At 39.6% G+C, this 15,269-nt stretch overlaps 1 protein-coding gene across 3 annotated transcripts in view; it reads right to left on the bottom strand.

Annotated features, from left to right (window-relative positions):
- Grm3 (glutamate metabotropic receptor 3) overlaps window positions 1–15,269 on the bottom strand; it is a 236,733-nt gene that overhangs the window by 86,704 nt on the left and 134,760 nt on the right. The window lies entirely within an intron of this gene.

Consider the following 15,269-nt stretch of genomic DNA (forward strand, 5'->3'; position numbering starts at 1 on the left):
CATAATATAGTCTCAGAAAGAGAGAGAAGATAACGCCCCCAAACCACGCTTTTTAATAGAAGGCACTGGAGGAACCAAGGGTTAAGGGATGAGTGAACCTGATGTGTTGGGAGTATCTCTGTGCTCAGTGTCAAGCTGACTATGAACTCATAAGAACTGCAGACAGTACAGAATGGAATATTGGTATGGAAGTGCATTTTATTACTGTTTTTACTTTGCTTTGACTCGTGTTTCATGAGAAGATACAGTTGGTAGAAACAGAGCTAATGGCTTGAGAAGCTGGCTCCATAAACATAGAAAATAATAGCTAGTCATGGTGATGGATGCCTATAATATTAGAACCTGGGTGGGCTAAGACAGGAGAATGGGGACCTGAGGCCTGCATGAACTTCATAGAGTGATCCTGTCTTTAAAAAAGATGACAATATCATTTCCCCTTTCTTCCATCTCAGTAAAGATGTACTCTAACATGGAAATGGATAAAATGGGGATAATATGAAAAATTTATTTTACAACAAATCTCTCAAGAAAGAAAGAAAAGCTCATAAAAGCATATTCAGTTTACTCCTACCAGTGAATCCTGGAAAAATGAAGATTAAATTGCAGAGTCATTTTAATAAATGAATAGTGGGGAGACCAAAGCGTTCAAGAGGAGGGCGAAGGCAAATTCAGGGAAGATAAAAGAAGACTGGACATGAGATAACAGGCATGGTTTTGGTAATTTTCTAGTTCCTGGTTTTCTAACAGATATGGCGCAAACACTCAGGCATGAATGGCACAGTTACTAGGAGTCAGTATGAGCTCGGTAAGAGCTTACTACACTTTGAGCATCAGTTGAACCACTTAAAGAAGGATCGTAGTCTGCAGAGCCATAGAGGATCATGACTCCAACCGAACATTAATGATGTGAAAAGGGGAAAGCGATTGCAGTTGGATAACAAAGTAAAGATCTGCACAGCAAAAATTTAAAATATATTCAAAGCAGATTTTTCAGGGGTGGGGAGGTACAGGGTGTATCTGTGGGTATCAAGCTAACCTCCAACTTGCCTTATCACCAGGCTGTCCTTGAGTTAATGATCCTTCAGCCTCAGCCTGAGGAGTGAAGTGCTTGGATGCATTGGCCATGCCTAGTTGGGAGCCGATTGGAAGAAACTGTGGATCTAACAGCCAAGTAAGACTAAGTTCTTCATCAATACTCTTGGAAAAATAAAAACAAGCTGCAGGACCATCAGACGTCTAGTGCTTCAAGGCCTAAGAACAGTGATTAAACTTCTATTTTATAGGCAAGGAGACTGACATTCACAAGGGGAAGTGACTTTCTGAAATGTACAGTGCCACGGCAAGAAAATAAGATGGAGTCCACCCTCTGAGGAGGATAAGGCTCCCTTTCTGCAAGCAATGTGATATTATATCTGCTGAGATGTAAGTTTCTGGGTATAAGTTTAAATGGCAGAAGTCAAGCTTTTTTATGAATGCCTGGGGTGGGGGGGAATACTACAATAAAACAGGAAAAAGTAAAACTAAAAAATGAAATTCAAAGGTTGCCATCCACACTGGCTAAAGTGTCAAAGACTGAGTAGTGAGTGCTTCATTCACTTGAGATTCAGTTCAGAGTTCTTCAAAACTGGACAGAGCTGAGTCAATCTAGTCAGTTCCTGCTTTCAAGCACTCGTTTTTAGAAATGTCTTAGGATCAGTAATACGTTTCACAGCATTACTGACATTTTGCCCTAGCTCTTGTCCCATTGGAAATATATTGTCACTTTTTCTTGTTAATTTTTTAATTGCGTTTTTATTTACGTTTTCAATGTTATCCTGTTTCCCAGTTTCCCCTCCAGAAACCCGCTATTAATTTTTTTTAGATCAAAATGCAACTACAGCATTTCTCCTTTGTCTTCTCTTCCTTTCAAGCTCTTATGTATGTTCCTCCTTGCTCTCTTTCAAATTCATGATCTCCCTTTTCATCAATTGTCATTTCATGCATAGATGTCTATGTGTGTTTGTATGTGTATATGTATTCCAAAATACACCCTGCTCAGTCTGGTTAGTGTTGCTTATCTAACAAATCGGTGTGCTCTTCGCCAGAGAAACCTAATACTCCCACTCCAGAATTGCTCAGCTGCCTCCAGTGCTTTGTGTAGGGTTGAGGTCTTGTAGGTTTTATCCCATGTTTGGCGTGTTTGTTACTGTCTTTCTACAGCTCATGTTAGGGCAGTCGTGTGGGTGGATAAGACCTTATGATGTTGCTTCTGATATTACTAGGAGACAGGATCTTACAGAAAGATGATCCTCTGGTTCTTACAATCTTTCTATCCCTTCTTTCACAAAGTGCTCTGAGCTTTAGATGTGAGAGTGATGTGTTGATGTAGCCATTGGAAGAAAATTTGCATGATTGGTTGCTGTTTTCCATAATGGTATGCTTCAGAGAGTTCTTTGATGAGTCCCGAGGAATACACGCATCTCGGTGTCTGAAGACTATACTTTGGGATATATTTAGGGTTTCTGCTGGTTTCATGCAGTAGTATCTGAAGTTTCTCCTCCAAGATCCATGACTTCACCTGCCCTGAGCAAATGGCTAGGTTTCCCTTTTATTGGGTGGGTCTTAGGTCCAATTGCAGACCTGTTCGTTACTGCCAAGGTATGGCTGCCACTACTGCACCTCTAAGGTTTTTGTGCCACACTAACCTTTGTTGTAGTGGTATATTTTCTCCTAATCTTCAAAATAATTTTGTGGGGTAGAAAAGATCATTTATACATATATATATATATATATATGAATATATATCATTATATATATTGAAGAATTGAGGCACGATATGTTAATAGGTATTAGATGCTGGATTTTATCCTGTGAATCTGAGACTTCTCACTATACTCTATCATTCCACATTGATTTAGTTCATTCTGCATTCCAAGTCCATTGCCAATAGTTCTCAACTCAGTGCTGCAATAAGGCAAGATATTGTGTTTGTCCATTTTTCTTTCTGACCCTCTAAATTCCTTTATTTGAGAAGCTTGAGCAATCCTTCATCATAAGCAAAAGCGTTCTTTTAAAGTTATCTGGCTACGCTTTGTAGTAGCCTCATAAACAACTGTTTGTGGACTGAGCATCTATAATGATAAAAAAGATTTTTATCCTGTAGTCCACTGGGGAGTTTTTGCCTAGAGGAAGACATCTTCCATCTGTAAATATCACAGTGGAAACATGCAGTAAATTCTATGTTATTTACTAAACCTTTGGAGCAGAAAATGTGTATCCTTAATCTCTGTTAATCTTCCCTCACTGCGGCCCAGAGTTTGGGGTACTTCAGTATGTTTGTTAACTGCATGAACTAATGAGTGAACAGCTAATTTTCTACTCTACCATATCACCTTCTCTAAGACAGAGACAGGTGTCTGTGGAAGAGGCAATCCACAGACTGAGCAATGTAAAGCTGCCACCAAGCACTTCTAACAAACAATTTGGTGTGCAAGGTGAGTTCTTTACTACTTGTATTCAGTTTTTCATAAAAATGATACATAGGCAATTAGAATGTTAGAGATCCTCTGTCAAGATTTTCATGCCATTAAAAATCAGTTTATCCAAATCATGTTTGCATGAACAGGAAAAACAAAACAAAACAAGAAAAATTCTATATCAGTTGTGTTTGCAAACCTGCCAGTTCCATAAAGACTATAAAACAAATCAAGGGCCTTATCATGATGTTTGATTAATCAAAGAATATATATTTCAGTTGGCCTCAAATAAACATAAAACTAAGGCAAGCATCACCAAATGATTTGTTCCCAAGGTAGGGTTTTTCTTGTGACAAATGCATTATGTACAGTCACATCAATTACTCATTTAGTATTCTTGCTTTGGGAATGTATACAAATTTGCTTTTCCCAAAACCAATTCTAATTGTGGAAAGGTGCTACTGTATAATCCAAACACTTGTTTACAGTAGAAGAATGCAGCATATATTAGTTTCCATGCATTTATTTATTGTCTATGTGTATTTGTGTGTGTGTGTGTGTGTGTGTGTGTGTGTGTGTGTGTGTGTGCATGTGTGCTCATGAGTGTACATTGGCATGGGAGCACATGCTATTTGAGCATGAAGTCAGAGGACATTTACAGAAGTTTGTTCTCCTATTTCATGGTGTTTGATCTTGAGGATCAAACTCCAAATTGTCAGGCTTGGTGGTGACAAGTCCCTCTCTCTCTGGCCCAAGTAGCTGACTCATGCTAGTTTTATATGCAAGGTTACTATGAGGTGTACATTTTTTGGTACCTTGAATTTATCCAGGAATTCGGTTTTAACTATAGCCTAGCAAGTCACAAATATATTAACATTTATTTTTAGTTCAAGAAAAAAATTACAAGCTTTGTTAATTTGTTTGATAATTGTATTTTTTTGTGACAGTTTTCACCTTCATATTATTCTAGGTGGCAGCCTTTATTTTGATGATTTTTTTGATCATGAAGAACAAAAGAATGTGAACTCTGGGATAGACTCAGGGTGTCTACTGTTCTTTTTATGTTGTGAAAAAAGAGAATGTCAATTCGGAATTGTCAGAGTTATCTGTTGGCACCCGTGTCAGGCTCTCCCCGATACACCCATTCCATACGTGAGCCTTAGCCTTTCTGCTTGACACAATGTCATTTTGAGAAAAAAAAAAAAAAAAAAAAACCAAAACAAAAAACGAAAAGGCCATGCGCTTTTAGAGTCTAGTATGAATAAGTACCCACTAATGTGGTTTTCCCCCATGAGACTTATTTTTCAGGACTTTTATAACATTGGCTTCTGAATCTGTGCTCATACATGAAAGAGGACGATGGCAACTGGGTTTTACACGGACCTGTGCTTAGTTACAGAATTCCAGATGGAAAGAGGCACCAGACACTTCCAAGAAAGATTCTATTTGTAGGCCTAAGCTATATACATTTGAAAAAGGAAGCATTGCTGCTGTCTCTGGGATCTGGAGTCCTAACATAACCATCTCGGTAGCTTTGCCTTTGCTGTGCTGTTCACAGTCCTCTCTTTGGGGCTGTTTTCTAAGAATAAGCCTCCACCTTTAATTGTTCTGTAATGCATGCAGAGCTGAATTTTTATTTAGCCCTTTTAATTAAATGCGTATATATGTATAAGCCACCGAGGGTTGAACTTTGAACCATCTGCTAGCTCCCAGCCCAGTTACCAGGTGAAGATCCAGAAATCATGAGGCTAAGAAAGCCCAGTGCTCTTCCTCTTCAGACAGATCAAATTAAACTATTAGCTGTACGAAATACCAGATTGGCTTGTATTTTAAACTCGAACTGGAGGTGGCTTGTAGTTGAGAAACTGCCTGAGGAATTCAAGCTGTTCACATCACATGAGTTATCTGTCCATAAAGGGTGCCAATCATACCGTTATTGCAAAAAGGGATTAGTCATTTTTTTTTGTCTTTTGGGCACGTTAGCTGCAGCACATCTGGAAACCTGCCCCCAACCGGGGCTAATTTGAATTTAGGAAATTATATAATATGATAATAGTGGAGTTTGCTCAGGATCATATGAAAATAATATGCTTACATTGCAGGAGCTTTTAAAAATGTGAGTCAAAGATGTTTCTTGCCATTTTCCATCTTGACATAGTCCCAATGACGATCCATGGAGACCCCAAGAAAAAGACCCTGAAGGATGTCTCCAACTGTCCTGATTTCTATTTTAGTTTCGCCTGAGTCCGTCACACTGAGCACCTGTGGTCTGCAGTCTGGGTCATCACATGCTTTTGTTTTCCTCCTCTGAAAGCAAGGGATTGATTAGTCACGAAGCTTCCCTGGTTTCCTGTTCTCGTGACTGATCGATCAGACTGAAAGACGCACAGATTGAGAAGGAGTCTGGGTCCTATTACTTCAGAGGACAGACATCAGGAAGCAGGCCAGGAGTTCTGCTGTGACAATGCCATGCCACACTGTAGTGTATGCCTGGATCCCTTATTTTTCTAGATCTACCTCAGGAATTATTTTTCTACTCAGACTTAGCCAGTAGTTACATAATTTTAAAAAAGAAATCATTTTTTTCTCCCCAGAGAATCATTGAATATGTCTTTGATCCCCTTTTTCTCCATGAGTTAATTTTCAAGAAAAGCCATGAAGCTGAACTGGTTTCAGTTCCATAAGGAGCCTGTGGTATCTTATTTAATGTTTATGTTAAACAGCTATACTTACAAAGCACTTGCAGGGTCCTCAACACCAAAAGACATGTCAGAAGCATCCTTCCGTGCTTCAGGGATTGATTTTTGGAAAAGTCTTTTGAAGATTTAACAGAGTTACAAGTTAACTTAAGCTATATTTTTCTGAAGCCCGAGAAGTTACTTGCATACAGTGGCATTGCAAAAATGCCATCATTTATAAAAAGTCATTATTCCTGTTTCTGGTTGTTAAACAAATGTAAAAATTTTGGGGAGCTGAGGGTTATAGCCTAATGTTTTTGTAGCTGACTAATGCTTACTTTTGAGGTCCTGTACTAATTCAGGAAAGAGGGATATGCATGCTGTTATTTGTAGGTACTAGAACAGTGTATTCAGGATTTTTTTTAAATGTGTATTACTTGAGCAAGGTTGTGAGCACAAAGGATTCAAAGCGTGTAGTGGTTTAGTACCCAGGACTGGACCAGAATTTCCAGTTCAATTCCAGTTAAGAGATGAAGTTACATTAGGATTAAATAGCAGTATTTGGGGAATGCTAATTTATTGACCAGCCTAAGCTAAAATAATTTTTAAAGCATTTTTCTAAAATGTAGATTTTTCTAAGATAAATAAGCCTAAGCCCTCACTGTCCTCAAGACAGTTATTCTCTCTCAGGCAACACAGAGGAATAGGCACAGGTCACATTCTGAGATACTAACGCAAGGCACAGACTGAAGAACAGCCAGTCTCACCGAGGTGAAGCATGGCAGGTCATAATATGTAAGGTTGACCTTGAAGAGTAAGTGGGAGTTCCCCAAGAAGAGGTAAGAGAGATGGACTTTTAGGTAGAAGTCAATAGTGAGAATGGTGCATATTGTGTTATTCCTATCAGATATGTCACCAGAACACCAGTGCCTCATAGGGACAGGAGATGATAAAGACACAGGGGTTGCAATTAGGCTGCTAAATGCTTTCCACGAGGCGAGGAATATTTTGATCTATGCTATTTAGGATATAAAAATTAAAAGTTTAAGCATAGGAAGTATATGAAAAACAGTCTTAAAACCATCACAGTGGATGGCATCCAACTTGAAAGTCACCAGGCGAAGGCTCTCACTTGGACAGAATACTTGTTCTGATGTAGACTGAGTCCTTGAAGGCCAAGAGGCCTGTAATTCCAGTAACTCTGAACAGATTAATGTAAGTGTCAAGACCAAGGTGCTAAAGAAAAAGAAATCTTCCCTAAAACTTATTTCAATTGGTTGATAGTAATTACTCTGAGCATTCTTTAGTTCGTGTCATTGGTTGGTCACCATCTTGAAGGGAAGCTATGACAGTTATTAACCGTGGGAAGGCTGAAGAATGTTAACTTCCTGAGAGTGGTGCAGAAAAGATAACATAGCAAGTTCTTCATAGTAGAGTGAATTGCTAAAGAGTGTTGAAGAACCCATGCTTGTAGTTGAAACTCACTGGGTAGCACTGACCTACCTTTTTTTCATTATGTTGTTTCAAATTTGATATAAACGAAAGCACTCAGTAAACAAAGGCAATGTATGGTTAATTCACATGTCTATTTAAAAAGTCAATCAACCCTTGCCTTTTATAGAAAAAAAAACTCCACAAACTATATCATGCTTTAAATTGCCTGTGTTCTAATTTGAGAGTGTTTAGTCGCCCAGTTTGTATGCCATGGAGATCCCCTGGGAACCAGGTGACATCTAACCAAATGTTAGGCCCAGTGCCTAGTCCTTGGGGTGCACACCTGGCCTATTCAACTGTTCTACTGGTGGCAAATATCTCAAAATGTTTTGCCCTTCCAACCACCTGGCAAAAAAAATCTTATCTATATTTAGAACATCATTTTGGGAAGTACTGTGGCTATTGTGTTTTCTTCTGTGCTGCAATTCCCAATGTTGGGTATGAAGTCAAAGAGCTGGCAAGAATTAAGACTTTGTCACTAGTAACAGAGAGATTTCCATAATATGCCAGGTGGTGTTGTCAAAAATAGCGACATTATAATTTTAGTGTTTGAAGTCCTACTGATAAACAGCCTGGAGTATCAGTGTTTGCTCAGAGTTTAACTGCAGGTGTTTGGGGAACATTATGCTTAAATCTCCCAAGTCACTAATTGGAAAAAACACTATTAGCTCTCAACCTACATTTTCCCATGGATCAGGAAAACGCCTCTACTACATTAAATCAATGATCTTTCATCATGATAACCGCTAAGGTTGGCACTTTTTTTTATTACAGTACCAAACCTTGTTCTACTGGTTTATTGAAAAGGGGCCTACTTAGTAGTGATGTGGACAGAAAACTATGAGTCATTAAAACAATCATTTTGGGACTGGGGAGATGGCTCAGCGGTTAAGAGCACTGACTGCTCTTTCAGAGGTCCTAAGTTCAATTCCCAGCAACCATATGATAACTTGAGATCATCTGTGATGGGATCCAATGCCCTCTTCTGATGTGTCTGAAGAGAGCAACAGTGTATTCACAAACAAATAAATAAACCTTTAAAAAACAGTAATTGCTTAGGTTTGACTAAAAGTATCAGGAGTCTTATTTCAACTAATTTACTTAGTAATCTGTAGTCACAAATCATTTGCTAATAATCTTAGCAGTGCTGGATTTCTTGCTTTTCACCCCATGGTGTTCATCCTATAGTGAGATCTGTAATACAAACACAGCCGTGCCTCATTCTTTCTCTGTAAATTCACACAGTATGCATGGTGGTCTGGGTGGCAGCCTCTTGTCTCTCACCAATTTCCTAATAAATATAGAATAGAAGGGGAATTAATTAAGGGACAAATTAACCTTAAAGCAGAGGGAAATACAGTGTGTCTTTGGTAATTACCTCTGGTGAGAATTTTCTACAGTAAAGCAATGTTAGCAAAAGCGCCTTTAATTGCTATTGATGGCGCCTCCCTTCTTGTGATGGAGCCCTTGAAAAAGCATTGCCCTTCCTTTTGGGAAGCTGAGCAAGAGCAATAGAAGAACTCAGTCAACCAGCTGTGTGGGATCGCTTTGGAAGGCTGAGGAGGAAATGCAGTAACACTGAGACAACTTTTGAGTGAGATGTTCCGGGAACTTAGACTGACAGGGGATGATGAGCACGTGGCACGGGAGGCAAGACTTGTACGGATCCGAAGCGTAGAGGAATTTGAACTTGGTGCATTCTTTCAAGGAGTCTTTGTTCCTCTTGGAACTACTCCTCTTGAATGGACTAGAGATGTAGGAGGAAACAAACCAAGAAAAATGGACAGGTTGAGAAATGAACCCTGCGAGTGAAGTCCCACTGACTACTCTTTAGATGTGAGATGTAAGACGCACTCAGGATTCTACTCACGGTGTTGAATGTTTTCTAGAGAGACACACTCAAAATGTAGTCGCTTCCTGCCATAAACATTATAGTTGCAATATTTACCTCATTAAATGCAGCTATCTTTTTTATTTTTTTTTCTACTAATGAATTAGTAAATGAAGTTTGAGTGCTGTCCTTTACCTCCCCTGAGAGCAGAATCAGGCTGCCTTCTATAAGAACAGTATTACAGTGCTGGCATTTAAGAGTGCACATATATATATATATATATATATATATGTGTGTGTGTGTGTGTGTGTGTGTGTGTGTGTCTATAAGTTTTGGATTAGGATCACAGACCCCTAGATGATTCTGCATGCTCACAGGTAAGAAGTGAGCATTTTCCTGAAGTGAAAAACAGTGTTATGTAGAAGACAGATGAGGAAGCAGGATGATGTATATATACATGTATACATACACACATACACACATACACATATATGTATTTATGTATATCCATACCCATGTCCACACCCATATCCATATGTATACATCCATATCCGTATTCATATCTACATATATTGTACCTTGGACCTGGTGCATTTAAACAACTTCTGCACCCTATTTACTTATTTTCAATTTTCCTACAGCGTCTTGCTGATTTGTCTGGGCTATTGTTGAAGTTATTCTGTAATTCAGTCTGGCCTTGAACTTGCAATTTTCCTGCCTCTGTCTCCAAATTATCTAGCAGTATCTCAGCTTTGAATCATCAGGCCCCGCTCAATATAACCTTTCTTTGGAGAAACCACACAGAGCCAGATGAGAGCCAGTATTATTTAGCATGGTTCCAGTTAGCCAATGGGTTGTAGTCTTGGGCTTGTCTGTCTGAGAACCAATGTGTGTAAGCCTGCAAGAAGCTCTCAGGTGAGGGGATCTTAGGAACACTGTGTAGACAGCTGGGAGAAGAGGGCACTCATCCTGCGTCCTCATCTGTCTTTTATATGACACTCAGTTTCTCCACTTTAGGAAAATGCTCATTTCTTATCCATAAGCATGCAGAATGATCTACCATAAAGGGTAACGGCTGTGAGCCAACTGAAAAACTCATTAAAAGGATTTTCTGTCTTTTATAGGTAGTGTAGTAGGTTATCATATATTAATTCTTAGAATTTCATGAAAAAATTTACTCACTAAATTGTGTAGTGGTGAATTAGTTAAACTGCTTGACTCCTGGCGGGTTGTGGGTGCTGTACCTGTCAAAGAGCTCTCTGGATTCACTAAAGGCACGCACGCACACACATACACACACACACACACACACACACACACACACACACACACACACACACCAGCTAATTTTGATATGCCTTGATATGCATTGATATGCTCAGAGGTTGGGCATTTCTAATCTTCCCCAAGGTAGCACACATTCTCCCTCCAATTTTCCTAAATCAACTTGCTAGATCAATATTTCATCTCTCCTACCCCAGACCCAATTGGAGGAGGTGCACCTAGGGCCATTTTCCTGAATTCTTACACGGCTGGTTTGGTTCTTTTCTGCGGGTCTGTATGTCTAACCCCTCTGTTTCCCCTTCATGGTGATTGTGCCTCTCCCTCTTCTCCCACTCCCTTTTCTCCATCTCTCTGTCTCTTGCCCATGTAATCTAAAAGTCCAGCCCCATCTCCCTGCCCAGCCAATGGCCGTATGGTAATTCTTTATTATCAATTGAAGCCAGCAGGGACCCTCAGGTCTGGAAGCATGGTTCTTTGGGAGCTGAAATAGAACAAAGCATTAGAACCAATACCCCCCAAAATTGCAGAGGGCTTATTTCAGGTGCTGGCAACACAAAGAGAAATGCATGTGATCCCTTGACAGAAATGTAAAAGGACAAATCATTAGATGAGTTAGAATCGAAGGCCTTAGAAGCAGCTTAGGAATGGCTTCTCAATGAGGATAGAATTTGAGCAGAGGACAAAGTAGGATTTGGTAAGACTTACTGATAGCCAAAGAACATTGTAGTTTAGGTACAAAATGAGAACACTGTTTCATTTATGAAGGTCTAGATGCTGCCCACTAGTATGTAAGAAAGCATCTTACCAAGGGGGGAGTAAAACAGCGATGTGTTTAAATGGAACTAAAACTCTGCCGTTCCACTCCATTCTTTTCTGCTCATCATTATTTTTAGCCTCTTTGTATTGACTTGTCAACTGATGGCAGTCTCACACATTTTTTTCAAGGCAAAGGTTGGTCCTTACTAGGAGCTCAGCTTTTAGAGGCTATCAAACCCAAGTCTCAAATGTTCCAAGGTTGCTTTAGTGTTCACGGGCAAAGCACTAACCGGGTCATCTTTCAACTGCCATGGTCCGGGTAAAAGATGCTCCAAACAGGAAAGATTAGCCAGGGGAAGAGTGCATCTTCTAACCTGTTAGAAGCATTTCGGGGAAGAACATTTGACTGGGCGTCTTAGGCACTAACTGCAGCTCATTTGATAAGGCACTAGCATAAACACTGCTCCTAAGTAAGTGCCATAAAGACAGTTGCCCAGCTGAAGGCAATCGACCTGGATCTCTTCTTGAAGCACGATATTCCCTGAAGTGAGAGGCTTGTAGGCTTATAGAGGACACCAGGGCAGTCTTTAAAATGCTTTGAAAAGGAACCTGCTCACTGGAGGGTGTGGGTAGGTCCCCTAAGTATATTTGGTCATGTAAAAGTATTTGGATGTTTGCATTCATTGATGGCTGAATTAAGAAATCAATTTGGCTGCTTTATAAAGGGACTACCACAGAGTGGTTTGTCGTCCTTAATGAGCATATTGGGAGAGTGATTATCCAGGCCTTCATCAGTGGTGGCACAGCTTAACCCAGCAAGCCATTAAGAATCCTGCAGTCCATGTAGTTTTTACTAACATTGACTAACAATATGAGACCACATCACAGAAGGTACCTCTTGTGCTGCTTTCGGGAGAACTCTTCTCCTTGAGAGGGGAAGTGAAGCTGGAGAGGAAACTCCTTTTGAAGCAATTTGGAAAATAAAGCCATCCAGGCTAAATGGAGGACTGGTTAAGGTTTGAATTGGAACTATCTCCATGAGTTCGGGTCCCAAAAGATTAGGAGACTGTGGACCTCCAGAAGGTGGGGCTTAGCTGGCAGAACTCACCCAGAGGGACAGGCTTTTGCTTGCTCCTGATCTTGTCTAACGATCTCTGCTTCCTGGTCCACCCTGTTGGGAACTCTTGTCACTTATTGTCAGATGCATGAAATTGCCATGCATTCCTCACCAAGGTGAACCGAGGCCCTCTAAAAAGGTGATCTAAAATGCATCCTTTCTCTTATGCATTATCTCTGTCAGGTACTTCTGTCACAGCAATGCAAAAGTCACCAACACAGGACCATTACAATATCTAAACAGTTGAAGGAGGCACAGGAGGGAAGATGCAGAATTTCACTCTCTATGATCCATTCTCAGTAACCTGGTTTTCAGCAGGAAACTCAGGACTTGGGTCTATGCCTAAATGCCAATTCATGGAAGGTATGCCCCAAAATCATGTGATGGATTCATGCTCATTTATTTCTACTTGGTTTCATCCTCTCTGAGTTCAACATTCACACATTCATGAAGTCTAAGTATTTAAGGACTTAGGACAGTTTCCTGCTGTCACCACAGTTACCAACTCCAGGATGTATGGCCACGGTAATCATGGATACACATGAGAGATACCCAGGTATCCTGTCTCCAGAAGTATTTTCTTATTAATGTCCAAGAGAGCTTTAAATTCCTAGAACAGATGGAGCTTGGTGCTTGGTTCTCTCCTTTCTAGTTCATACCCTTATTCCTTTGTGAGCTCTTTGTCTCCCTTCTACATGAGCATTTATCACACCTTTCTGATTAGCCTCTGCAGATGTTGTGCCTCCTGCATTTTGTTTGCACATGTCCAGTTCCCTGATTCCTGGTACAACTGCCATCCTGTCAGCCATTCTATTTTCCTGCCTGTGCACTCCAGTCACAGAGCTCACAGTCAGTGAATGCAATAGCAAATCAATTACTTTGATGTTGAAGACACAGCTTCTCTCTCGATAATGCGTACAGGATTTTTCATGCACATACGTCTTTTCTCCTGCTTAAACGGGCCTGACTTCTGAGGAGTGCACAGTATCAAAAGAGCAAAGCCAAATAAAAATAAATATTTGTAGGGTAGCTTGTTATATAGTTATAAAAAATAGTTTGGGGCACACGGAGAATAAGACTTACTGCTGGAGAAAACCAAATGTCCCCAAAGCATAGATGCAATCCTTTATTGAAAGTAATACAGATATGAGTACTTGGAAAATGTTTGACACCTTGCTGGCAAAATTGCTATTAAAGTGTGCTACATACAGACCTTACAATTTCTCCTTCTCAGACAAAAAATTTCACCTCTTCTGACTCAAGTATAAAAGTAATGGCAAAATTTACATGATCTGCTCTGAGATGTGCAATATTTTCTACCCTTCTAATAAAGTTAAAGGGTGTTTATGAAAAACCAATTATCCTAATTACTCATAATACGACTGTGTGCTCTGAAGAAGGAACGAAATTTGAAATAGCTCATTTAGAACAGCACAGAATTATACACAGAATTTTAAGTGCCACAAATCTGGAATATAAAAATAAGGCAATGCCAATGCAAATAGAGTCTCTTTAAGTGAGATTGTGACATATAAAGGACATATCTTATCACTTCCTTCAGCACTTGGGTTTTGATTATAGTAATTTAGTAGGAGGCAGAGTATGTGCCTCTTAGAATCACAAACTTCTATTACTGCGACATTAATGCTCTCACCAGAAAAAAGATATTGAACTTCACGTAGCATATAGAAAGCATTTGGGGTAGCTGAGAGAACACAAAAGATGGATCTCAAGTCTAGCTCTCATTCTGCCTAGAGACTCGAGTTTTTGTAAAGTCAATTTTTTGGGGAGAGTTGGGGAAACGAGGAAATTGAGTTGGATGACTTCTTGGACCTTTTCTAGCTCTAAAATTCTGTGGCTTTGTGAGTGAGCACTGAAGGGGTTTGAGATGTGGCTTCCTTCTCTAATGAAGTTATGAGAGCAGTTAGCTCTTTACCTAATTTGTGTGCTAAAATCTCTCTCTCCCTCTCTTACACCCTCCCCCGTCTCTCCTTCTCCTTGTCTCTCTTTTTCTTTCACCTGATTTCTGTTAATTACTTGGTTTCTCTGCAATACACTTTCACTGAGAAATTTTTTATATATTTTTAAATCTCTGAAGGAAAGAACAAAAATTACTGTGAAAAATAGAGTTCAGAGATCCTGTGTCTTCTTGTGGTTCATAGCACAAATGGTTCCAAATGCAACTCAACTTAGAAAGACCAGGATAGGTAACTTTGCAGCACTCACACTGTGGGCATATTGTTTTTCTCAATCCTTGACTTTGAGCCCTGAGAGTTGCTTCTGCCAGTGGGATAGTAGCAGATAATGACATAGCAGAGAAGTCTGGAAGGAACTTAAGAAGTTGTACATGCATCCTGTTGTATCTTTGATATCACTCTAGAATCATTCTGAGAATCTCACTGATTATGGGAAGAAGAAAGGAGACACCCTGGGAAGTACCATTCACAGCTGAGCCTTTATTCATCCACTCAACTGTTCTTCTCAGTGTACACTAATAAATAATTGTGTTGAGCCACTAAACTTGAGGGATGTTTGTTTTGTAGTTGTAACCATCCAATATACTTCAAAGTAATTTCCAGTGGTAGAATGTTCTATGTTAAAATAGAAAATATTAAAACTAAATATTGAATTGTTAATATCATCCATTGATGAAA

This window comes from Rattus rattus, chromosome 6, assembly GCF_011064425.1.
Source record: "Rattus rattus isolate New Zealand chromosome 6, Rrattus_CSIRO_v1, whole genome shotgun sequence".
NCBI classification, from domain to species: Eukaryota; Metazoa; Chordata; class Mammalia; order Rodentia; family Muridae; genus Rattus; species Rattus rattus.